Below are 25,378 nucleotides of genomic sequence, written 5' to 3'. Positions count from 1 at the left end.
CCTTAAAGGAGACCCAGTATCCAGACATATACCCTCAAACCCCAGAACTATATTTTGGAGGAATCGTACACTACGCAACCTTATTGCACTAAGCAACACCACTCTGAGACCAGGCCTTCCACCTCCTTAGGACCTTTGAACCTGTTTTCCGTGTAAAGCCCCAAGATGTCTTTGTTGTACCTCGATCCTTAATGGGGTAACTCATTTTAAATCCAATGTTACAGGCACTTCGTACAAGATTAATTTTCATTTAAATTGCCAATCCATGTATGTGGTTTACCTGTTGGAATGTGGGAGCGGCCTGCAATATGTAGGCCGAACCATACAAACCATGCATGCCAGACTTAATAAGCATCGCCAAAACATTCGCAATGGCTTTCTCCTGCACAGCCTTTCAAAACATTTTTTTAACAGCGCACCATAAGGATCTTAAAACACTAAAATTAATTATTATTGATTATATACCCGATTCTGTGGCGGATCGTTTTAATAGTCTTGTGAATCGTGAGAGTTTTTGGATTTTTAAGCTCGGTACATTAACCCCTGAGGGGCTTAACTTAATGATTGAGAAAGTAGCTAGATTAGAGTCGTAATTATTATTGAACACGTAATTTTTTGTCTATATAGGTGTAGATTCATACTTTTATATTATATTTTTTTTATCTGTGATATGGTTTTAATTATATATAAATAATAAAAAATCTCTTGTTTTATGATTTTAATGTTATATTTGAATCTATGTGATTACATTTATCAGTGGTTGCTCTTTTTTTTTTATGTGAATGTTCCTTTAACCCCTTTCTGCCATTGGACGTACTATTCCGTCCATGTGGGGTGGGCCCTAATTCCCAAGGACGGAATAGTACGTCCAGCACGATCAGCCGAGCTCACTATCGCAGCTGACATCCGGCACTATGTGCCAGGAGTGGTCACGGACCACCCCCGGCACATTAACCCCCGGCACACCGCGATCAAACATGATCGCGGTGTGCCGGCGGTACAGGGAAGCATCGCGCAGGGAGGGGGCTCCTTGCGGGCTTCCCTGAGACCCTCGGAGCAACGCGATGTGATCGCGTTGCTGCGAGGGTCTCTTACCTCCTATCCCTGCAGGCCCTGGATCCAAAATGGCCACGGGGCTGCATCCGGGTCCTGCAGGGATTACTTCTAGGTGCCGTGCAGGCGCTGGTAAGCCTGCACGGCTGTATGTTAGATCTGTGATCTGACAGAGTGCTGTGCAAACTTAAAAAAGCTTAAAAAAAATTCGCACATGTGTAAAAAAAAAAAGAAAAAAAAAAATCCTAAATAAAGAAAAAAAAAATATTATTCCCATAAATACATTTCTTTATCTAAATAAAAAAAAATCAAACAATAAAAGTACACATATTTAGTATCGCCGCGTCCATAATGACCCCACCTATAAAACTATATCACTAGTTAACCCCTTCAGTGAACACTGTAAAAAAACAACAACAAAAAAACGAGGCAAAAAACAACGCTTTATTGTCATACCGCCAAACAAAAAGTGGAATAACACACGATCAAAAAGACGGATATAAATAACCATGGTACCGGTGAAAACGTCATCTTGTCCCGCAAAAAATGAGCCGCGATACAGCATCATCAGCGAAAAAATAAAAAAGTTATAGTCCTCAGAATAAAGCGATGCCAAAATAATTATTTTTTCTATAAAATTGTTTTTATCGTATAAAAGCGCCAAAACATAAAAAAAATGATATAACTGAGGTATCGCTGTAATCATACTGACCCGAAGAATAAAACTGCTTTATCAATTTTACCAAATGCGGAACGGTATAAACGCCTCCCCCAAAAGAAATTCATGAATAGCTGGTTTTTGGTCATTCTGCCTCACAAAAATCGGAATAAAAAGCGATCAAAAAATCTCCTGTGCCCAAACATGTTACCAATAAAAACGTCAACTCATCCCGCAAAAAACAAGACCTCACATGACTCTGTGGACTCAAATATGAAAAAATTATAGCTCTCAAAATGTGGTAACGCAAAAAATATTTTTTGCAATAAAAAGCGTCTTTCAGTGTGTGACGGCTGCCAATCATAAAAATCCGATAAAAAAGCCGCTATAAAAGTAAATCAAACCTCCCTTCATCACCCGCTTAATTAGGGAAAATTTCAAAAATGTAAAAAATGTATTTATTTCCATTTTCCCGTTAGGGCTAGGGTTAGGGCTAGAGTTAGGGCTAGGGTTAGGGCTAGGGTTAGGGTTAGGGCTAGGGTTAGGGCTAGGGTTAGGGCTAGGGTTAGGGTTGGGTCTAGGGTTAGAGCTAGGGTTAGGGTTAGGGCTAGGGTTAGGGTTAGGGTTGGGGCTAGGGTTAGGGCTAGGGTTAGGGTTGGGGCTAGGGTTAAGGCTACAGTTAGGGTTGGGGCTAAAGTTAAGGTTAGGGTTGGGGCTAAAGTTAGAATTAGGGTTTGGATTACATTTATGGTTGGGAATAGGGTTGGGATTAGGGTTAGGGGTGTGTCTGGGTTAGAGGTGTGGTTAGGGTTACCATTGGGATTAGGGTTAGGGGTGTGTTTGGATTAGGGTTTCAGTTATAATTGGGGGGTTTCCACTGTTTAGGCACATCAGGGGCTCTCCAAACGCGACATGGCGTCTGATCTCAATTTCAGCCAATTCTGCGTTGAAAAAGTAATCAGTGCTCCTTCCCTTCTGAGCTCTCCTGTGCGCCCAAACGGGTTTACCCCAACATATGGGGTATCAGTGTACTCGGAACACATTGGAGAACAACTTTTGGGGTCCAATTTCTCCTGTTACCCTTGGGAAAATACAAAACTGGGGGCTAAAAAATAACTTTTGTGGAAAAAAAAATATTTTTTATTTGCACGGCTCTGCGTTATAAACTGTAGTGAAACACTTGGGGGTTCAAAGCTCTCACAACACATCTAGATGAGTTCCTTAGGGGGTCTACTTTCCAAAATGGTGTCAATTGTGGGGGGTTTCTACTGTTTAGGTACATTAGGGCCTCTGCAAACGCAATGTGACGCCTGCAGACCATTCCATCTAAGTCTGCATCCCAAATGGCGCTCCTTACCTTCCGAGCCCTCCCATGTGCCCAAACAGTGGTTCCCCCCCACATATTGGGTATCAGCGTACTCAGGACAAATTGGACAACAACTTTTGGGGTCCAATTTCTCCTGTTACCCTCGGGAAAATACAAAACTGGGGGCTAAAAAATAATTTTTGTGGGAAAAAATTTTTGTTTTATTTTTACGGCTCTTCATTATAAACTTCTGTGAAGCAATTGGTGGGTCAAAGTGCTCACTACACCTCTAGATAAGTTCCTTAGGGGGTCTACTTTCCAAAATGGTGTCACTTGTGGGGGGTTTCAATGTTTAGGCACATCAGTGGCTCTCCAAACGCAACATGGCGTCCCATCTCAATTCCTGTCAATTTTGCAGTGAAAAGTCAAACGGCGCTACTTCCCTTCCGAGCTCTCCCATGCGCCCAAACAGTGGTTTACCCCCACATATGGGGTATCAGCTTACTCAGGACAAATTGTTAAACAACTTTTGGGGTCCAATTTCTTCTCTTACTCTTGGAAAAATAAAAAAATTTGGGGTGAAAAAATAATTTTTGTGAAAAAATATGATTTTTTATTTTTATGGTTCTGCATTATAAACTTCTGTGAAGCACATGGTGGGCCAAAGTGCTCACCACACCTCTAGATAAGTTCCTTAGGGGGTCTACTTTCCAAAATGGTGTCACTTGTGGGGGGTTTCAATGTTTAGGCACATTAGTGGCTCTCCAAACGCAACATGGCGTCCCATCTCAATTCCTGTCAATTTTGCATTGAAAAGTCAAACTGCGCTCCTTCCCTTCCGAGCTCTCCCAAGTGCCCAAACAGTGGTTTACCCCCACATATGGGGTATCAGCATACTCAGGACAAATTGTACAACTTTTGGGGTCCAATTTCTTCTCTTACCCTTGGGAAAATAAAAAATTGGGGGAGAAAAGATAATTTTTGTGAACAAATATGATTTTTTATTTTTACGGTTCTGCATTATAAACTTCTGTGAAGCACTTGGTGACTCAAAGTGCTCACCACACCTCTAGATAAGCTCCTTAGGGGTCTACTTTCCAAAATGGTGTCACTTGTGGGGGGTTTCAATGTTTAGGCACATCAGGGGCTCTCCAAACGCAACATGGCATCCCATCTCAATTCCAGTCAATTTTGCATTGAAAAGTCAAATGGCTCTCCTTCGCTTCCGAGCTCTGTCATGCACCCAAACAGTGGTTTACCCCCACATATGGGGTATCGGCGTACTCAGGACAAATTGTACAACATCTTTTGGGGTCCATTTTCTCCTGTTACCCTTGGTGAAATAAAAAAAAATTGGAGCTGAATTAAATTTTGTGTGAAAAAAAGTTAAATGTTCATTTTTATTTAAACATTCCAAAAATTCCTGTGAAACACCTGAAGGGTTAATAAACTTCTTGAATGTGGTTTTGAGCACCTTAAGCGGTGCAGTTTTTAGAATGGTGTCACACTTGGGTATTTTCTATCATATAGACCCCTCAAAATGACTTCAAATGAGATGTGGTCCCTAAAAAAAAATGGTGTTGTAAAAATGAGAAATTGCTGGTCAAATTTTAACTCTTATAACTCCCTAACAAAAAAAAAATTGGGTTCCAAAATTGTGCTGATGTAAAGTAGACATGTGGGAAATGTTACTTATTAAGTATTTTGTGTGACATATCACTGTGATTTAATTGCATAAAAATTCAAAGTTGGAAAATTGCGAAATTTTCAAAATTTTTGCCAAATTTCCATTTTTTTCACAAATAAATGCAGGTAATATCAAAGAATTTTTACCACTATCATGAAGTACAATATGTCACAAGAAAACAATGTCAGAATCACCGGGATCCGTTGAAGCATTCCAGAGTTATAACCTCATAAAGGGACAGTGGTCAGAATTGTAAAAATTGGCCTGGTCATTAACGTGCAAACCACCCTTGGGGGTGAAGGGATTAAATTTGTAAATCTGTGAACAGCGTTGTGATTGGCTGTTTATTTTTTAAATATTGCCTTCCTGTTCCCATTAATAAACTCCCACCTGAAGAAGACGGTGTTTACCCTCGAAACGTGTTGTGGTAAACTACATATGTTGTCTAAGTTTCCTTCAGCGCTCCTGGGACTGATTTCTGTTTGACATATGCTCTTATCCTCCCTTGGAGGTATTCAGCTGGAGCTGCGGTGGTGCTCGACATCTCCCCTTCCCTAGGTTGATTCCTCTGCGCTCCCCTGTGACTGCTTTCACTTATTTTCATCCTTCATTCCCTACGAGGACGGCGGCTGGAGCTGCATTGGAATAACCCACTTTAACCAAACAGGACCTTCCTCTTCACGTGACCTGAAGGTCCTTGCATCCACATTGCATCTTGGCTTCCCTGCAGTGCCCTGGGGTGCTTTACATACCATCCAGTGAGCCTGCTTGCTACTGCTTCATCCAAGAATCCCCAGTTTCCTGATCGCTTGCTTATCAACACTGTTATGCGTGGCTGCATAACTGTAGAAGGTTAGTAGCCCATTTATCATGAGCTTTACCTGGCCCTTGGAGGTACTTCTCATTGCTTGTTTTTTCCTCCATTTCTGAGTTTACTGCTCCCAGTTCCCTGGCGCTTCTGCAGGTGCTTTTTGCTTCTAACTGCTTCATGGTTCTGGATTTGATGTATAAACTATATATCCCTGGCTACGTTTTTGGGAAGAATTTCTAACCAACTGTGATTTATCGGACTAATGTAGCTTCTATAGACTCTATTTGCTGGTGGAATCCGTTTATGTTTACCACATATGTTGTCTGTTGCTTCATTAGTAATACTAATCTTGTTGTTTTTTTTTTTTTTCTAAACACTTTTCAAAGCTTTGCTTGCTGAGTGGTAGTTTTCAGTTAATAACATTTATTTTATGTTATTTTATTTTTGATTCCTTGATTCATTATTTATATATATATTTTTTTCTTTTTTATACTCTATTTTAAGTTGTATATTCTTTGGTCCCGTTTGCTATGGATTATTTCAGGATAAAAACTGAAGTCCTTAGAACCACTACTATAATAGAAGCATTAGGTGCATTTACAAGTTATCAAGCACCCCAAGACACTCCTGTCACCTTAAAACTAAATGATAATGATAGAAAAGTTATGATTCAGCTATTTTTGGAGTATGAGAATCACAGTAAAATAGAGATCACTAATCATATAGATGTGCTCTTTCTGAGACAATATATCACAGAAAGCCTCATACCCAAAGGTTTGGTTATATCTCAACACTCCTCTTTTCCTAATGATCCCATGTTCTCTATGAACTGGGATCTGATCAGGTCTGAATGCTCTATGCGCATGATGGATTTGCTTGTTTCCAAGCAGAAATCCCTTGCTGAATATGCCTTATCACAGCTTGACATAATTAAGGAAAAACTTAATCCCTTTTCTCTTTCTGCTGACTTTTTAGAGTTCAATGCCAAATTATATAGTAAATTGAACAAATTTGAAGATGACCTAATAAAGAAAAAAGTATCCAAATTCTTAAGGGATAGGAATGCTAAATCTTCAAGAGATGTAGCTACCCACATGGAAACTAATGCTATTAATAATTTGGCACCCTCCAATGAGGATGATTCAAATAACTCTCTGTTAATTTTGTGTAATAAACAGCATAAATTTTTTTTATAAGCAGCATAGAGATAGTCTGAAAGGTATTACCAATATGTCCCGAGCACCTTCTAAAATGTCTGTAACAGTGGGTAGTAACAATATTACTGAATCATGCTATTCTTTGGAAAACTTGCCCATGATGACCCCTAACCTGTCAAATACATTGACACAACCACCCATGAATGATGTTCACCCCATGTTAAATGAACCAGAAACCTCTCATGATCTTTCCCAATTTTCGATCCATGTGACATCTCCTATCTCTCAATCCCCTGCCCAATTTTCCACTACCACTAGGTCACATGCCCCCTCGGTGTTGCCAGTTAGTGACATCTTGGAGTCCAATATAGTAGAGAGTAATGAATTGGTTACGCCCCTTCAACAAGAGTCTTTCACTTTATCTTCCCCTCTTAGGATTGATCCACAAAATTCAAAAATTACTCATTTTTTTCAGGTGGTACCAGGCCACCATCCAAAGATAAAAAGGAAAAGAGAACAAGAGGATCTAGAGGTAAAGGCAAGAAACATAAAAAAAGCATTTGGGCCACCGGTAAATCTGTTAGTGTAGGAACGAGTATTGATTCTGAGAATTCTAATGTAGTTTCTAATATTTTTAATTTATCAGATTATACCTTGAGTAATGATGAGAGAACATTATTGGAACGTGGCTTGTCATTCTGCCAGAATTCCCCATTAAATGCATTCAATCTTTACCTTGATTTGAATGACTTTATACAGAGGCTCACGGTGCAACGCCACTTTCTGATTGAGAATGGCAAAGATGATGATAATTCCACAGTGACTACTTCTTCCATTGAGCCTGATTCTTTCTTACATGTTGCCCCTAAGAATACTAATAGTCGTTTTTACCCCGTTCACCATAAAGGGTCGCATCTAGAAACGTTTCAGCAACTTATATTTAAGGATCTTAGATCTCTACCTTCCACGAAAAAATTGGGGAGAAATTTGAATAATGGTGAAATAGCAGCCATCAAATCCTTACGGGAAAATACGGGGATTATAATAAAAAATGCGGACAAAGGGGGTGGGGTAGTTGTCATGAATAGGGGATCATATATTCGGGAAGCGCTTAGACTTTTAGGGGATTCCGAGTTCTACTCCAAGCTAGAACAGGATAGCTCTATTAGTATATTCATTGAGTACAATGCACTGATAAAGGGAGCTCACTTATTGGGCATTCTAAACAAAAAAGAGTATACATTTCTCAACATTTCCAGTTATAAAACCCCCTTTTTTTATTTTTTTTATTTTTTACCAAAAATTCACAAAGATTCACATAATCCCCCTGGTCGCCCTATTATTTCTGGTATTGGTTCAATTACTAGCAATCTTTCCCATTACATAGACCTTTTTCTCCAGAAGTATGTCATGAGATTGGACTCCTATCTAAAGGATTCATCTCATCTCATTGATTCCCTTCTTAAGTTAGCACCTGCCCCAAACTGTTTTTTAATTACGATGGATGTTCAAGCCCTCTATACAAATATTCCCCATGATAGGGGCATAGAGGCAGTACAACAATTTCTTGTAGATGATTCTTCATTACACCCCGATCAAAGGGACTTTATACTCAATCCCATTCGATTTGTACTTTATAACAACATTTTCTCCTTCGAACATGTTTTCTACCGCCAGGTCAGGGGCTGCGCGATGGGGACAAGATTCGCCCCCAGTTATGCAAATTTATTTATGGGGGCATTTGAATCCGTCTTCATCGCACAGTCCCCACGGACGTGTGATAAATTAGCATTTTATCGACGCTTTATTGATGACCTTTTTATAATTTGGACTGGTATGGAGGGGGAGGCGCTTGATTTTATTTCTGATCTGAATAAAAATTCCTGGGGTCTAAATTTCACCGCCAATATCTCCAACATGTCCATTCAGTTTTTGGACTTGATGGTACTGGTTGATGAATCTGGCATTTTTTCCACTATGATGCACTTCAAGGAAGTGGATGTGAACAGCTACTTAAGCTTTAACAGCGGCCATCTTCCTAGGTGGATACAGAATGTTCCATATGGGCAGTACTGGCGAATACGTAAGAATTGTTCTCGAGACTCAGATTTCTGTAAAGGGGCCAAGATCTTGGATCAGAGGTTCCAACAAAAAGGATACCCGAGGAAACTTGTTAATGATGCATTTCTGAAGGCCAAAACTCTAACTCAAATGGACTGTATCAATAGGATTAAGGAGAAAGCAACTTTGCCCCCACATGATATTACATTTGGCAGATGGAGCTTGGTGACCACCTTCAACCAGTCTCATGGTACTATTAAAAGGCTCCTGTCAAAATATTGGCCCATCCTTAAAAGAGACCCAGTTCTATCCAGACATATCCCCTCAAACCCCAGAACTATATTTCGGAAAAATCGTACACTACACAACCTCATTGCACCAAGCAACACCACTCTGAGACCAGGCCTTCCACCTCCTTAGGACCTTTGAACCCTGGCTGTTTTCCGTGTAAAGCCCCAAGATGTCTTTGTTGTACCTTCATTCCTAATGGGCTAACTCATTTTAAATCCAATGTTACAGGCACTTCGTACAAGATTAAATTTCATTTAAATTGCCAATCCACGTATGTGGTTTACCTGTTGGAATGTGGGTGCGGCCTGCAATATGTAGGCCAAACCATACAAACCATGCATGCCAGACTTAAAGGGGTTGTCCACTACTTTCAATTATCCCCCCAATATATCCCCCCGGGGACCCTGACGAATTGTGTAAATACCTTGCGTTGCCTTTTTTGCCTGTGAGCGGCGCTATGCTGGTGGCTGAGTCCGGGTCACGTGACCCCGAGGCTGCAGCCACCGCTAATTTCCGCCGACATCACGTCAATTTCCAGACTCTGAAAATTGACGTGACGTCAGTAACAGGCGTGACCTAGCCGCACAGTCAGCAGTCACTAGCAGTCACTCAAAAGTGACTGGGCTGTGGGTGGGACTGTGGGCTGCCTGTGCTGTGCTGGGGGCAGGCGGGGCTTTGCTGGGGGCGGGCGGGGCTGTGCACTGCGGGTGTCTGGTGCTGGGATCTGCTTGCCGAGATGTGCGGCGGCTGGTCCCTTGGCGGCGGCGGCCGGTGTACTGCACTGTACCGGCGGCGGCCAGTGCGTGGGCGGCCGCGGCCGGTGTACTGCACCAGTGCGTGGGCGGCCGCGGCCGGTGTACTGCACTGTACTGGCGGCGGCCGGTGCGTGGGCGGCCGCGGCCGGTGTACTGCACTGTACCGGCGGTGGCCGGTGCGTGGGCGGCCGGTCCCGCCACGGCGGCCGGTATACTGTACTGTACCGCGGCGGCCGGTGCGTGGGCGGCGGCAGCTGGTGCGACGGTGGGGTTCTGCGTGGTGCTGAAGGTGGCTGTGCGGTGGTGGTGGCGGCGGCATTGTCTCTGTGTGCAGGCATGTCTGATGGGACTACAAGTCCCATCGGGCTCTGCCTGCTACAGTGACAGTGAGTGACACAGTCCCATCATCCGGCTAATGTGTTGAATGTAAAAAAAAAACAAAGAAAAAAAAACACATATACAGTACATACATACATAGAACACATACAGAACATGCGACATGCGTTATGCGACGACATGCACCATGCGACAACATGCGCCATGCGTCGACATGCAGCATGCGACGACATGCGCCATGCGACGACATGCAGCATGCGACGACATGCGCCATGCGACGACATGCGACGACATGCGGCATGCGACAACATGCGGCATGCGACGACATGCGCCATGCGACGACATGCCGCATGCGACGACATGCGGCATGTGTCGACATGCCGCATGCGACGGCATGCAGCATGCGACGGCATGCGCCTTGCGACAGCATGTGACGATATGCAGCATGCGACGACATGCGCCATGCGACGGCATACGGCATGCGACGCCATGCGACGACATGCACCATGCGACGACATGCGCCATGCGACGACATGCGCCATGCGTCGACATGCAGCATGCGACGACATGCGCCATGCGACGACATGCAGCATGCGACGACATGCGCCATGCGCCGACATGCAGCATGCAACGACATGCGCCATTCGACGCAAGTCCCATCGGGCTCTGCCTGCTACAGTGACAGTGAGTGACACATTAGCCAATGATGGGACAGTAGTAGTCCCATCATCCGGCTAATGTGTTGAATGTAAAAAAAAAAACAAAGAAAAAAAAACACATATACAGTACATACATACATAGAACACATACAGAACATGCGATGACATGCGCCATGCGACAACATGCGCCATGCGTCGACATGCAGCATGCGACGACATGCGCCATGCGATGACATGCAGCATGCGACAACATGCGACGATATGCGGCATGCGACAACATGTGGCATGCGACGACATGCAGCATGTGACGACATGCGCCATGCGACGACATGCGCCATGCGACGACATGCGGCATGCGACGACATGCAACATGCGACGGCATGCAGCATGCAATGGCATGCGCCATGCGACAGCATGTGACGACATGCAGCATGCGACGACATGCGCCATGCGATGACATGCGCCATTCGATGACATACTGCATGCGACGCCATGTGACGACATGCGCAATGCGACGACATGCGCCATGCGACGACATGCGATGACATGCAGCATGCGCCATGCGTCGACATGCAGCATGTGACGACATGCGCCATGCGTCGACATGCAGCATGCGACGACATGCGCCATTCGACGACATGCAGCATGCGACATGCGACGACATGCGCCATACAACGACATGCACCATGCGACGACATGCGCCATGCGACGACATGTGGCATGCGACGACATGCGGCATGCCGCATACAGTACATACATACAGTACATACATACAGACATACAGTACATACATACAGTACATATAACATAGAGTATATACTCACCATCACTTGTCACTTTGATCCCCGAAGCCATTGTCATCTGTAAAAAATATTAAAATAATAAACAAACACTATACTCCCTGATCCGCAGAAATCCAATTAAAATGAGTGTCCCGCGATGATCTCCCGTGGAGAGCAGGAGTGTCACGATTCACACCGTGACTGTCACCAATTGTCAAGATCCCTTAGCCGCTGCCTACAATATGTCACGGATTGGGGTGACTTTAGACCAACAGACGGCTATCACATGTGCAGGGGGCTTATCCTAGTTATCCCTCCACTGCCACAATGTGATGAAAAAAAACACACACGAGGCTATTGACCTCTTGTTTACAGCAGGGGCTTATTTTAGGTATCCCACTGCTCTTCAGTATACCATGAACTGCAGGGATTTGTGTATATCCCGCTTGCAGTTCCACTTAAACCTTGCAGCTCTCTGGCGCCCCCCTTTCTCTCAGGTCAGATTAGGTACTGCACCTAGGGTGATTAGTCGCCAGAAACGCTGCCTGCTATGTACTGGCTATTGGGTGCACTGCCGCGACGCGATAACTACTCCCACTCAGGCAGGAACAATAATTATCAAGCCGCAGTCGCTACAGGGACCCCCAAAAGCTGGCACACGGTCGCTGCCACCAGCTCCAATTGAACGGGTCTGGAGCAAACCCCAAAAAAACAGTAGCGTAATTCCCTTCAGAGACAGGGTACGGTTTAGGGCAGGAAGAACGAACTAGTATTAAATAATATACCCCATAAATGATTTTTAGGCAGTGTTTATAAAAATATTTTACAAAGATGTTACAAATGAGACAATTGCAAATATGTACAAGGTAATTATAAAAATAAAAGGATTAAATGAAGAAAAGATAACACTCACATATTCTCAGATCATTGCATTGCAGGCAACAGGCTAGGAGCTTTCCATCTATCCCAGTGCATTGGCACTCGCAGTCTGGTCGCTTCAGGTAAAAAAACTCACAACTCTGCTCTCTTGGATGCCTGCCAGCACTTAAAATCTACAGTCTGTGACCTCACAGAAAGGGCTTGGTTTTCCAACTCCTCCTACCTCTTCGGTTTCACTAACTGGGCATTAAATATATCTGATGCCCGTAACTTCGCTACAGAACATAAAATAATCGCACCATACCCATCGTTCATCTCGCAGTACCGTGGGCACTCCGACGAGACCAAACAAGTCCTATTTGTCACGCACACTGACTGAGAAATCCCTACTTCTTCACCAGATGGAGCTACATGCCTGTGATTATAGTGATGCGTAGATCCTCCGAGTGTGATTATGACGATATATTTTGGTGTTCGTAACTTAAACGGTTTGCATAATATCTTTCAAAAACAGAACAAAGGATTTTCATGATTCTAGAAGTTTCTCTAACAGTTCCTGCTAACACAAATTTCTCTTGCAGCTATGCTAGTCGTAAATACCTTTCGTCAATAAAACTCCCCCACAAGGCAAGCTCTTCTACACAGACAGATAGAAACACAGGGAAGGAAAGAGAACCAGAGAGAGGGGGGGGGGGGTTTTAGCCCCCGCATGCTAGCAAGAAAACTAACTTATGATATTTCATACCATATCGTGACAAGGAGCAACAGCTGATGCAACCACTCTCCAGGGGCTCCAGGAACACAATGAGGGGAGGAAGGTATCCTTCCACAATGTATTCCCCAGAATGTATTCCTACGCACCTGTGAGAAAATAGTCCCTAGTCTCACTTTATGGCATTGCTGTGTGAGGAAGTTCCCACGCAGCTTTTTGCCATAAAGTGAGACTTTGAACTCTAGTAACCTCTCAGTGATGCACTGCAGGAGCCATTGTCTCCTGTCAGTGTGTCACTGAGGGTCCTATAGAGCAGTGACATCACCCGATGTCACTGTTCTATAGGGGGGATCGTCGTGGGACCCTCGTTATTAATTTGACTACTGCGGACAGGTAGTATGCGGTTTGTTATTTTACGTTTTTTGCAGGCGCTGAAGTATGGTAAGTATGGTTAAATGAAGAATATTAAAATACTTTTTCCTAATGTGTGCGTGTTTTATTAACCCTTTTTTAGTATTGGATTAATAACGGATAGGCATCTTATTGACGCCTCTCCGTTATTAACCCGGCTTAATGTCACCTTACAATAGCAAGGTGACATTAACCCCTTATTACCCCATATCCCACCGCTACACGGGAGTGGGAAGAGAGGGGCTAAATGCCGGAATTGGCGCATCTTACAGATGCGCCATTTCTGGGGCGGCTGCGGACTGGTATTTGTAGCCGGGGGGGGACCAATACCCATGGCCCCTCTCTAGGCTATGAATATCAGCCCGCAGCTGTCTGTGTAGCCTTTCTGGCTATAAAATATAGGGGGACCCCACGTCATTTTTTTTTGGCGGGGTCCCCCTATTTTAATAGCCAGTAAAGGCTACGCAGACAGCTGTGGGCTGATATTCATAGCAGGCTACAAATATTGGCCCTCGGCCGTCGGCTTTCCCCCTCTGGCGCAGAAAATTGCACGGGAGCCCACGCTGTTTTTTTCCGTTTTTTTATTAAATTAAACGCTCATTAAGGCCTCTTTCACCCTTGCGTCGGTACGGGTACCGACGCATGTTGTGAAATTTGTGCACGTCGTGGGCAGCGGATGCAGTTTTTCAACGCATCCGCTGCCCATTCTGAAGTCCGGGGAGGAGGGGGCGGAGTTTTGGCCGCGCATGCGCGGTAGAAAATGGCAGACGCGACGGACATGCCAGCGGTCCGCCAAAACACGACGCATCCGTTGCACGATGGACGCGACGTGTGGCCATCCGTCGCGATCCTTCACTAATACACGTCTATGGGTAAAAAACGCATCCTGCGAGCACATTTGCAGGATCCGTTTTTTTCCCAAAAAGACGGATTGCTAAAAACGCAAGTGTGAAAGTAGCCTTAGGCTGCTTTCACACTAGCATCGGTAAGGGTCCGTCGCGCTGCGTCGCTAATAAAAGTCTATGGAGAAAAAACGCATCCTGCAGACAACTTTGCAGGACTAGTTTTTTCTCCACAACGACGCATTGCGACGTGCAGTGCACGACGCTAGTGTGAAAGAGGCCTTAGAAACATCGGCCTTTCTATTATATATCTATGGATATATCTATCCATAGATATATTTATAGATAGATATATCTATAGATACATAGATGTATCTATCCATATATTTGGCTGCTTTCACACTAGCATCGGTAAGGGGCCGTCGCGCTGCATCGCTAATAAAAGTCTATGGAGAAAAAACGCATCCTGCAGACAACTTTGCAGGACGCGTTTTTTCTCCACAACGACGCATTGCGACGTGCAGTGCACGACGCTAGTGTGAAAGAGGCCTAAGAAACATCGGCCTTTCTATTATATATCTATGGATATATCTATCCATAGATATATTTATAGATAGATACATAGATGTATCTATCCATATATTTGGCTGCTTTCACACATCAGGTTTTTGCCGTGAGGCACAATCCGGCGAGTTTTGAAAAAAACGGATCCATTTTTTTCCGCCGGATCCGTTTTTTTCTCATAGAGTTGTATTAGCGCCGGATTGCACCTGATGGCCACACGTTTCATCAGTTTTTTGCCGGATCCGTCAAAAAAGCTGTTTCCGCTGGATGGAAAACACATACAGAGGAACGTTTTTTCTGTCCGGCGAAAAAACGCACAGTGACGGATCCGGCAAAAAAACGTATGAAACTGAGCTGTGAAATGATGAATCCGGCCTTGGAATCCGTTTTTTCAGGCATGTTTCCATTCAAATCATGCACATTTTCCGTTTATTTACTTATTTACAAAAACGGCATTAAAACCGCGCATAAACCGCACTAAAAAAACCATCAAAACTGCAACAAAAACTGCATCAAAACTGCACCAAAAACTGCATCAAAACCTGGTGCAGTTTTGCAGTTTTGGTGCGGTTTTGATGCAGTTTTTGGTGCGGTTTTGATGCAGTTCTTGGTGTGGTTTTGGTGCTGCTTTTTCCGCAGCATGTGCACAACAAGTCTGCGGCTCCCATAGACTTACATTGGTTGTGCACTACACTGCGGATTTGATGCAATTCAGTGCGGCAAAAAATGCTGCGGATCTGCAATCAGATCCGCAACGTGTGCACACAGCCTTAGCATTTAGGGAACCTAGCAAAAAAGCCAAGCAAAAAACAAGTGTGGGATTGCACTTTTTTTGCCATTTCATTGCACTTTGAATTTTTTTCACATTTTCTGTTACACGACATGGTAAAACCAATGATGTCATTCAAAAGTAGAACTTGTCCCGCAAAAGATAAGCCCCCACATGGCCATATTGACGGAAAAATTATGGCTCTGGAAAGAAGGGGAGCGATTAACGAAAAAAGCTCCAGGGGGTGAAGGGGTTTAGAAACATGGATATGGACATATCTATGGAAATAGACATAGATATATCTGTATCTATCTATCTATCTATCTATCTATCTATCTATCTATCTATCTATCTATCTATCTGTAATGGAGTGTGGGTTGGACAAATGTAAAAGAGGAGGTTGGACAGAAATGACATCACAAATCTTTTTGAAGCTAGAAGGAGGGAGAGGAGGGAGGGGTTGGGGTGTGTTTTGGAGTGGGTGTGGTAGGTTCGTGCTTAGTAGCAGTGCAATGCATCATGGAACTTGTAGTATCAGAGCACAATAACTCAGGAGAAAGGAAGTTGTCGATTAACCCCATGAGAGCTGAATCCAGCACTAAAGATGTGCTGCTACAGCATGATAAAAGGTAATATTGCTAAAATAAACACAGTAGATGTTTTCAGTGGCACATAAAGCAAGATTTATGAAAAAAAAAAAAAAAGGTTATAGTAGTGGACAACTTCTTTAATAAGCATCGTCAAAACATTCGCAATGGCTTTCTCCTGCACAGCCTTTCAAAACATTTTTTTAACAGCGCACCATAAGGATCTTAAAACGCTAAAATTAATTATTATTGATTATATACCCGATTCTGTGGTGGATCGTTTTAATAGTCTTGTGAATCGTGAGAGTTTTTGGATTTTTAAGCTCGGTACATTAACCCCTGAGGGGCTTAACTTAATGATTGAGACAGTAGCTAGATAAGAGTCGTAACTAGATGGGTATTTCCTGAAGGAACTACAGATAGTGCTTTGGAATGGTGCCCGGGCTGCCCCTGCAAGACTTTCACACTTGGGTGCCCCTCAGATGCTGGTTTGGTAGTTGTAGCCCCTCAGGGTTGAGGATTTGGTGGGCGGGGCCACTCTGGGTCCGATTTGGGGGGTGGAGCCACTCTGGGTCCGATTTGGTGGGCTGGGTCACTCTGGGTCCGATTTGGTGGGCCGGGCCACTATGGGTCCAATTTGGTGGGCCAGGCCACTATGGGTCCAATTTGGTGGCCCGGGTCACTCTGGGTCCGATTTGGTGGCCCGGGCCACTCTGGGTCCGATTTGGTGGCCCGGGTCACTCTGGGTCCGATTTGGTGGCCCGGGTCACTCTGGGTCCGATTTGGTGGCCCGGGTCACTCTGGGTCCGATTTGGTGGCCCGGGTCACTCTGGGTCCGATTTGGTGGCCCGGGTCACTCTGGGTCCGATTTGGTGGCCCGGGTCACAATGGGTCCGATTTGGTGACCCGGGTCACTGGGTCCGATTTGGTGGGCCGGGTCACTCTGGGTCCGATTTGGTGGGCCGGGTCACTCTGGGTCCGATTTGGTGGGCCGGGTCACTCTGGGTCCGATTTGGTGGGCCGGGTCACTCTGGGTCCGATTTGGTGGCCCGGGTCACTCTGGGTCCGATTTGGTGGGCCGGGTCACTCTGGGTCCGATTTGGTGGCCCGGGTCACTCTGGGTCCGATTTGGTGGCCCGGGTCACTCTGGGTCCGATTTGGTGGGCCGGGTCACTCTGGGTCCGATTTGGTGGGCCGGGTCACTCTGGGTCCGATTTGGTGGCCCGGGTCACTCTGGGTCCGATTTGGTGGCCCGGGTCACTCTGGGTCCGATTTGGTGGCCCGGGTCACTCTGGGTCTGATTTGGTGGCCCGGGTCAATCTGGGTCTGATTTGGTGGCCCGGGTCAATCTGGGTCCGATTTGGTGGCCCGGGTCACTCTGGGTCCGATTTGGTGGCCCGGGTCACTCTGGGTCCGATTTGGTGGGCCGGGTCACTCTGGGTCCGATTTGGTGGGCCGGGTCACTCTGGGTCCGATTTGGTGGGCCGGGTCACTCTGGGTCCGATTTGGTGGGCCGGGTCACTCTGGGTCCGATTTGGTGGGCCGGGTCACTCTGGGTCCGATTTGGTGGGCCGGGTCACTCTGGGTCCGGTTTGGTGGGCCGGGTCACTCTGGGTCCGGTTTGGTGGGTCGGGTCACTCTGGGTCCGGTTTGGTGGGCCGGGTCACTCTGGGTCCGGTTTGGTGGGCCGGGTCACTCTGGGTCCGGTTTGGTGGGCCGGGTCACTCTGGGTCCGATTTGGTGGGCCGGGTCACTCTGGGTCCGATTTGGTGGGCCGGGTCACTCTGGGTCCGATTTGGTGGGCCGGGTCACTCTGACTGACAGCAGGATAAGGGAATGGCTGATAACAGAGAATAGACTGACAGCAGGACAAGGGAATGGCTGATAACAGAGAGAATAGACTGACAGCAGGACAGGGGAATTGCTGATAGAGAGAAATAGACTGACATCAGGACGGGGAATGGCTGATAACAGAGAAAAATAGACTGACTGCAGTACGGGGAATGGCTGATAACAGAGAGAAATAGACTGACAGCAGGACGGGGAATGGCTGATAACAGAGAGAATAGACTGACAGCAGGACAGGGAATGGCTGATAACAGAGAGAATAGACTGACAGCAGGACAGGGGAATGGCTGATAACAGAGAGAAATAGACTGACAGCAGTATGGGGAATGGCTGATAACAGAGAGAAATAGATGGGTATTTCCTGAAGGAACTACAGATAGTGCTTTGGAATGGTGCCCGGGCTGCCCCAGCAAGACTTTCACACTTGGGTGCCCCTCAGGCGCTGGTTTGGTAGTTGTAGCCACTCTGGGTCCGATTTGGTGGGTGGGGCCCCTCAGGGGCCGATTTGGTGGGCGCTGTATACTGCGCGGCTCTGCGTTGTATACTGCGCGGCTCTGCGCTGTATACTGCGGGGCTCTGCGCTGTATACTGCGCGGCTCTGCGCTGTATGCTGCGCGGCTCTGCGCTGTATGCTGCGGGGCTCTGCGCTGTATGCTGCGGGGCTCTGCGCTGTATGCTGCGCGGCTCTGCGCTGTATGCTGCGGGGCTCTGCGCTGTATGCTGCGGGGCTCCGCGCTGTATGCTGCGCGGCTCCGCGCTGTATGCTGCGGGGCTCCGCGCTGTATGCTGCGGGGCTCCGCGCTGTATGCTGCGGGGCTCCGCGCTGTATGCTGCGGGGCTCCGCGCTGTATAATGCGCGGCTCTGCGCTGTATGCTGCGGGGCTCCGCGCTGTATAATGTGCGGCTCTGCGCTGTATGCTGCGGGGCTCTGCGCTGTATACTGTAATAATAATAAGACTACAGATAGTGCTTTGAAATTGTGCTGTGCTGTCACTTTAAGAGCTGATATTATCTGATAAAACTGTGGCCTGGTAGGCGTTGGCATAGTAACTGTGTCTGACTGCGCATATCAATGAGCTAATCAGCCAGGTGGCATTTGGCAGTTAAGTTATTTTTAGAAATTGCCTCAGAAACCAGCCCATTTTAAACGTATAGGAAAATTTCCCTATTGAAATGCATTACAATGAGGGGAAAAAACATTTTCAAACGCAAATTGCGCCAAAACTACAAATCCGATCGACACGAAAAATACTTAGCACACCTCTTGGGGACGCTGGCTTCGAAATGACACCTCACTGGAGTCTGTGAGTGAAGCGGTTCGGGCCGCATTACGTGCGGACTGAATAATAATAATAATAACTAGATGGGTATTTCCTGAAGGAACTACAGATAGTGCTTTGGAATGGTGCCCGGGCTGCCCCTGCAAGACTTTCACACTTGGGTGCCCCTCAGGCGCTGGTTTGGTAGTTGTAGCCCCTCAGGGTTGAGGCTTGGTGGGCCGGGTCACTCTGGGTCCGATTTGGTGGGCCGGGTCACTCTGGGTCCGATTTGGTGGGCCGGGTCACTCTGGGTCCGATTTGGTGGGCCGGGTCACTCTGGGTCCCATTTGGTGGGCCGGGTCACTCTGGGTCCCATTTGGTGGGCCGGGTCACTCTGGGTCCCATTTGGTGGCCCGGGTCACTCTGGGTCCCATTTGGTGGCCCGGGTCACTCTGGGTCCCATTTGGTGGCCCGGGTCACTCTGGGTCCCATTTGGTGGCCCGGGTCACTCTGGGTCCCATTTGGTGGCCCGGGTCACTCTGGGCCCGATTTGGTGGCCCGGGTCACTCTGGGCCCGATTTGGTCAACCCGGGTCACTCTGGGCCCGATTTGGTGGCCCGGGTCACTCGGCCCGATTTGGTGGCCCGGGTCACTCTGGGGCCGATTTGGTGGCCCGGGTCACTCTGGGTCCGATTTGGTGGCCCGGGTCACTCTGGGTCCGATTTGGTGGCCCGGGTCACTCTGGGTCCGATTTGGTGGCCCGGGTCACTCTGGGTCCGATTTGGTGGCCCGGGTCACTCTGGGTCCAATTTGGTGGCCCGGGTCACTCTGGGTCCGATTTGACGGGCGGCGCCACTCTGGGTCCGATTTGGCGGGCGGCGCCACTCTGGGTCCGACTTGGCGGGCGGCGCCACTCTGGGTCCGACTTGGCGGGCGGCGCCACTCTGGGTCCGACTTGGCGGGCGGCGCCACTCTGGGTCCGACTTGGCGGGCGGCGCCACTCTGGGTCCGATTTGGTGGGCCGGGTCACTCTGGGTCCGATTTGGCGGGCCGGGTCACTCTGGGTCCGATTTGGCGGGCCGGGTCACTCTGGGTCCGATTTGGCGGGCCGGGTCACTCTGGGTCCGATTTGGCGGGCCGGGTCACTCTGGGTCCGATTTGGCGGGCCGGGTCACTCTGGGTCCGATTTGGCGGGCCGGGTCACTCTGGGTCCGATTTGGCGGGCCGGGTCACTCTGGGTCTTATTTGGCGGGCGGCGCCACTCTGGGTCCGATTTGGCGGGCGGCGCCACTCTGGGTCCGATTTGGCGGGCGGCGCCACTCTGGGTCCGATTTTGCGGGCGGCGCCACTCTGGGTCCGATTTGGCGGCCCGGGTCACTCTGGGTCCGATTTGGCGGGCGGCGCCACTCTGGGTCCGATTTGGTGGGCGGCGCCACTCTGGGTCCGATTTGGCGGGCGGCGCCACTCTGGGTCCGATTTGGCGGGCGGCGCCACTCTGGGTCCGATTTGGCGGGCGGCGCCACTCTGGGTCCGATTTGGCGGGCGGCGCCACTCTGGGTCCGATTTGGCGGGCGGCGCCACTGTGGGTCCGATTTGGCGGGCGGCGCCACTCTTGGTCCGATTTGGCGGCCCGGGTCACTCTGGGTCCGATTTGGCGGCCCGGGTCACTCTGGGTCCGATTTGGCGGCCCGGGTCACTCTGGGTCCGATTTGGCGGGCGGCGCCACTCTGGGTCCGATTTTGCGGGCGGCGCCACTCTGGGTCCGATTTGGCGGGCGGCGCCTCTCTGGGTCCGATTTGGCGGGCGGCGCAACTCTGGGTCCGATTTGGTGGGCGGCGCCACTCTGGGTCCGATTTGGCGGGCGGCGCCACTCTGGGTCCGATTTGGCGGGCGGCGCCACTCTGGGTCCGATTTGGCGGGCGGCGCCACTCTGGGTCCGATTTGGCGGGCGGCGCCACTCTGGGTCCGATTTGGCGGGCGGCGCCACTCTGGGTCCGATTTGGCGGGCGGCGCCACTCTGGGTCCGATTTGGCGGGCGGCGCCACTCTGGGTCCGATTTGGCGGGCGGAGCCACTCTGGGTCCGACTTGACGGGCGGCGCCACTCTGGGTCCGATTTGGCGGGCGGGGGCACTCTGGGTCCGATTTGGCAAGCGGGGGCACTCTGGTCCGATTTCGTGGGCTGGGTCCGATTTGGTGAGCGGGGCAATAATGATAAGACTACAGATAGTGCTTTGTAATTGGCTCCGATTGTGGGTCCTGTACTGTCACTTTAAGAGCTGATATTATCTGACAAAACTTGTGACCTGGTGGGCTGGTAGAGTTTATAGGCGTTGGCATAGTAACTGGGTCTCACTGCGCATATCAATGAGGTAATCAGCCAGGTGGCAGTTATTTTTAGAAATTGCCTCAGAAATCAGGCCCATTATAAACGTATTGGAAAATTTCCCTATTGAAATGCATTGAGACACTTTTTTCAAACGCAAATTGCGCCAAAACTACAAATCCGATCGACACGAAAAATACTTAGCACACCTCTCAGGAACGCTGGCTTCGAAATGACACCTCACTGGAGTCTGTGAGTTTAGCGGTTCGGGCCGCATTACTTGCGGACTGAATAATAATAATAAGAACTAGATGGGTATTTCCTGAAGGAACTACAGATAGTGCTTTGGAATGGTGCCCGGGCTGCCCCTGCAAGACTTTCACACTTGGGTGCCCCTCAGGCGGTCCGATTTGGTGGGTTGGGTCAATCTGGGTCTGATTTTGTGGGCGGGGTAAATCTAGGTCCGATTCGGTGGGCGGGGTCACTTTTGGTCCGATTCTGTGGGCGCGGCCACTCTGGGTCCGATTCGGTGGGCGGAGCCACTCTGGGTCCGATTTGGTGGGCGGGGCACCTTAGGGACCAATTTGGTGGGTGGGGTCACTCGGTCCGATTTGGTGGGCTGGGCACCTCAGGGTCTGATTTGGTGGGCTGGGCACCTCAGGGTCCGATTTGGTGGGTGGGGTCACTCTGGGTCCGATTTGGTGGGCGGGGTCACTCTGGGTCCGATTTGGTGGAAGGGGTCACTCTGGGTCTGATTTGGTGGAAGGGGTCACTCTGGGTCTGATTTGGTGGAAGGGGTCACTCTGGGTCCGATTTGGTGGGCGGAGCCACTCTGGGTCCGATTTGGTGGGCGGGGTCACTCTGGGTCCGATTTGGTGGGCGTGGTCACTCTGGGTCCGATTTGGTGGGCGGGGTCACTCTGGGTCCGATTTGGTGGGCCGGGCCCCTCGGGGTCCGATTTTGTGGGCCGGGCCCCTCGGGTTCCGAATTGGTGAGCGTGGTAATCTACTATATAATTGTCTAAGGGCACTAACGTCTTTCTGTCTCACAACACCGCTACGTCATCATCTCGTGAGACCGCAATGCACTCTTGGGACCGGAGCGCGCAACAAGCATCGGGTAGCGGCCACTCCAGGTGCAACAAGCATCGTGTACCGGCCGCTCTAGGAGGTGCAACAACCATCAGATACCAGCCGCTCCAGGAGGTGAGTATGTAACTTTTTTATTTTAATTCTTTTTTTTTTTTTTTAACAGGGATATGCAGTATACTATGTGACTGGACAATATACTACGTGACTGGGCAGTATAACTACGTGGCTCTGCGCTGTATACTGCGTGGCTCTGCGCTGTATACTGCGTGGCTCTGCGCTGTATACTACGCGGCTCTGCGCTGTATACTGCGCGGCTCTGCGCTGTATACTGCGCGGCTCTGCGCTGTGTACTACGCGGCTCTGCGCTGTGTACTGCGCGGCTCTGCGCTGTGTACTGCGCGGCTCTGCGCTGTGTACTGCACGGCTCTGCGCTGTGTACTGCACGGCTCTGCGCTGTGTACTACGCGGCTCTGCGCTGTGTACTGCGCGTTCTGCGCTGTATACTGCGCGGCTCTGCGCTGTATACTGCGCGGCTCTGCGCTTTGTACTGTGCGGCTCTGCGCTATATACTGCGTGGCTCTTCGCTGTATACTACGCGGCTCTGCGCTGTGTACTGCGCGGCTCTGCGCTGTGTACTGCGCGTGTCCGTGCTGTGTACTGCGCGTGTCTGCGCTGTATACTGCGCGGCTCTGTGCTGTGTACTGCACGGCTCTGCACTGTGTACTGCACGGCTCTGCGCTGTATACTGCGGGGCTCTGCACTGTGTACTGCGCGGCTCTGTGCGGTATACTGCGCGGCTCTGCTCTTTATACTGTGCGGCTCTGCGCTCTGTACTGCGCGGCTCTGCGCTGTGTACTGCCCGGCTCTGCGCTGTGTACTGCGCGGCTCTGCGCGGTATACTGCGCGGCTCTGCGCTGTGTACTGCACGGCTCTGCGCTTTATACTGCGCGGCTCTGCGCTGTGTACTGCGCGGCTCTGCGCTGTGTACTGCGCGGCTCTGCGCTGTGTACTGCGCGGCTCTGCGCTTTGCCCTGCGCCGCTCTGCGCTGTGTACTGCGCGGCTCTGCGCTGTGTACTGCGCGGCTCTGCACTGTGTACTGCGCGGCTCTGCGCTGTGTACTGTGCGGCTCTGCGCTGTGTACTGCGCGGCTCTGCGCTGTGTACTGCGCGGCTCTGCGCTTTGCACTGCGCCGCTCTGCGCTGTGTACTGCGCGGCTCTGCGCTGTATACTGCGCGGCTCTGCGCTTTCCACTGCGCCGCTCTGCGCTGTGTACTGCGCGGCTCTGCGCTGTGTACTGCACGGCTCTGCGCTGTGTACTGCGCGGCTCTGCACTGTGTACTGCGCGGCTCTGCGCGGTATACTGCGCGGCTCTGCTCTTTATACTGTGCGGCTCTGCGCTCTGTACTGCGCGGCTCTGCGCTGTGTACTGCCCGGCTCTGCGCTGTGTACTGCGCGGCTCTGCGCTGTGTACTGCGCGGCTCTGCGCGGTATACTGCGCGGCTCTGCGCTGTGTACTGCACGGCTCTGCGCTTTATACTGCGCGGCTCTGCGCTGTGTACTGCGCGGCTCTGCGCTGTGTACTGCGCGGCTCTGCGCTGTGTACTGCACGGCTCTGCGCTGTGTACTTCGCGGCTCTGCGCTGTGTACTGCGCGGCTCTGCGCTTTGCACTGCGCCGCTCTGCGCTGTGTACTGCGCGGCTCTGCGCTGTGTACTGTGCGGCTCTGCGCTGTGTACTGCGTGGCTCTGCTCTTTATACTGTGCGGCTCTGCGCTGTGTACTGCGCGGCTCTGTGCTGTGTACTGCGCGGCTCTGCGCTGTGTACTGCGCGGCTCTGCGCTGTGTACTGCGCGGCTCTGCGCGGTATACTGCGCGGCTCTGCGCTGTGTACTGCACGGCTCTGAGCTTTATACTGCGCGGCTCTGCGCTATGTACTGCGCGGCTCTGTGCTGTGTACTGCGCGGCTCTGCGCTGTGTACTGCGCGGCTCTGCGCTTTATACTGCACGGCTCTGCGCTGTGTGCTGCGCGGCTCTGCGCTGTGTACTGCGCGGCTCTGCGCTTTGCACTGCGCCGCTCTGCGCTGTGTACTGCGTGGCTCTGCGCTGTGTACTGCGCGGCTCTGCACTGTGTACTGCGCGGCTCTGCGCGGTATACTGCGCGGCTCTGCTCTTTATACTGTGCGGCTCTGCGCTGTGTACTGCGCGGCTCTGCGCTGTGTACTGCGCGGCTCTGCGCTGTGTACTGCGCGGCTCTGCGCGGTATACTGCGCGGCTCTGCGCTGTGTACTGCACGGCTCTGCGCTTTATACTGCGCGGCTCTGCGCTGTGTACTGCACGGCTCTGCGCTGTGTACTGCGCGGCTCTGTGCTGTGTACTGCGCGGCTCTGCGCTGTGTACTGCGCGGCTCTGCGCTTTATACTGCGCGGCTCTGCGCTGTGTACTGCGCGGCTCTGCGCTGTGTACTGCGCGGCTCTGCGCTTTGCCCTGCGCCGCTCTGCGCTGTGTACTGCGCGGCTCTGCGCTGTGTACTGCGCGGC

This window comes from Ranitomeya variabilis, chromosome 7, assembly GCF_051348905.1.
Source record: "Ranitomeya variabilis isolate aRanVar5 chromosome 7, aRanVar5.hap1, whole genome shotgun sequence".
NCBI lineage: Eukaryota > Metazoa > Chordata > Amphibia > Anura > Dendrobatidae > Ranitomeya > Ranitomeya variabilis.
The sequence above is the reverse complement of the archived record's forward strand: the minus strand, read 5'-3'. Positions refer to the sequence as shown.